This window comes from Schistocerca americana, unplaced genomic scaffold (assembly GCF_021461395.2).
Source record: "Schistocerca americana isolate TAMUIC-IGC-003095 unplaced genomic scaffold, iqSchAmer2.1 HiC_scaffold_332, whole genome shotgun sequence".
NCBI lineage: Eukaryota > Metazoa > Arthropoda > Insecta > Orthoptera > Acrididae > Schistocerca > Schistocerca americana.
The window spans coordinates 110,001-112,500 of record NW_025726052.1 but is presented as its reverse complement, the minus strand read 5'-3'; positions in this window follow the sequence as shown (position 1 = coordinate 112,500).

The window sequence follows — 2,500 nt, the reverse complement described above, 5'->3', positions numbered from 1 at the left end:
ACTAATGTACAGAGATACAATAGTTTCGACTGGAACCGGATTAAACGTATACACGGCGCTGATTAGTAATAGATAGAGCCATCAGAATACAGATAATGTATAGACCTGTCCGTATACATGCTGAAAGACTCTGCTCACAATCACACGTCAGCCAGACACTCTTATCACGCACTACTCTCTGCCTGTAACAGGCACACAGACAATATGTAAGCACCAGCATGGAACAACACCCAGTGCATCCTCTCTGCCACATTAGACAATCCACACTATCATAACCAGACCGGGAGGTCCACTCGGAAAACAGAATATCCCACCCTTCCGACAACCACCATTGCTCAGCTAAGCCACCAACACCCACACATGTCCCAGACAGGGGTGCACCCAACATCACAATACTGCCTCCTGTCACACCACACAAACAATGGCAGGAATGAAAGACACAGGTCTGCCACAAGCATGGAATCAGAGCGCCGCCTGTTATGAGCCAAAGGTGCACCCTGACGTGGCAAATCAGATGATGCCGCAGTCATTTACTTACGATAATCACAATCAACAAACCGGGCCCCCCCCCCCCCAAGTGCCTTAACCTAACCCGTATTGTACCTTAACCTAACCCGTATTGTACCTTAACCTAACCCGTATTGTACCTTAACCTAACCCGTATTGTACCTTAACCTAACCCGTATTGTACCTTAACCTAACCCGTATTGTACCTTAACCTAACCCATATTGTACCTTAACCTAACCCATATTGTACCTTAACCTAACCCATATTGTACCTTAACCTAACCCATATTGTACCTTAACCTAACCCATATTGTACCTTAACCTAACCCATATTGTACCTTAACCTAACCCATATTGTACCTTAACCTAACCCATATTGTACCTTAACCTAACCCATATTGTACCTTAACCTAACCCATGTTGCGCCTTAACCTAACCCATGTTGCGCCTTAACCTAACCCATGTTGCGCCTTAACCTAACCCATGTTGCGCCTTAACCTAACCCATGTTGCGCCTTAACCTAACCCATGTTGCGCCTTAACCTAACCCATGTTGCGCCTTAACCTAACCCATGTTGCGCCTTAACCTAACCCATGTTGCGCCTTAACCTAACCCATGTTGCGCCTTAACCTAACCTATGTTGCGCCTTAACCTAACCTATGTTGCGCCTTAACCTAACCTATGTTGCGCCTTAACCTAACCTATGTTGCGCCTTAACCTAACCTATGTTGCGCCTTAACCTAACCTATGTTGCGCCTTAACCTAACCTATGTTGCGCCGTAACCTAACCTATGTTGCGCCGTAACCTAACCTATGTTGCGCCGTAACCTAACCTATGTTGCGCCTTAACCTAACCTATGTTGCGCCTTAACCTAACCTATGTTGCGCCTTAACCTAACCTATGTTGCGCCGTAACCTAACCTATGTTGCGCCTTAACCTAACCTATGTTGCGCCTTAACCTAACCTATGTTGCGCCTTAACCTAACCTATGTTGCGCCTTAACCTAACCTATGTTGCGCCTTAACCTAACCTATGTTGCGCCTTAACCTAACCTATGTTGCGCCTTAACCTAACCTATGTTGCGCCTTAACCTAACCTATGTTGCGCCGTAACCTAACCTATGTTGCGCCTTAACCTAACCTATGTTGCGCCTTAACCTAACCTATGTTGCGCCGTAGCCTAACCTATGTTGCGCCTTAACCTAACCTATGTTGCGCCTTAACCTAACCTATGTTGCGCCTTAACCTAACCTATGTTGCGCCTTAACCTAACCTATGTTGCGCCTTAACCTAACCTATGTTGCGCCTTAACCCAACACACGTTGGGCCTTAACCCAACACACGTTGGGCCTTAACCCAACACACGTTGGGCCTTAACCCAACACACGTTGGGCCTTAACCCAACACACGTTGGGCCTTAACCCAACACACGTTGGGCCTTAACCCAACACACGTTGGGCCTTAACCCAACACACGTTGGGCCTTAACCCAACACACGTTGGGCCTTAACCCAACACACGTTGGGCCTTAACCCAACACACGTTGGGCCTTAACCCAACACACGTTGGGCCTTAACCCAACACACGTTGGGCCTTAACCCAACACACGTTGGGCCTTAACCCAACACACGTTGGGCCTTAACCCAACACACGTTGGGCCTTAACCCAACACACGTTGGGCCTTAACCCAACACACGTTGGGCCTTAACCCAACACACGTTGGGCCTTAACCCAACACACGTTGGGCCTTAACCCAACACACGTTGGGCCTTAACCCAACACACGTTGGGCCTTAACCCAACACACGTTGGGCCTTAACCCAACACACGTTGGGCCTTAACCTGCTCTGTAATTGTCATACGACGCGTTAAATTAGTGTAGTGTTGCCTAACTGCAACCCCCGCAATATAGTTTGCTACTCGCACTGCCCGGTCCCCAGAGTATCGCTTCATGTTAAACACCTTGCAGCTATACACTGTAATGCGGATGGCGGC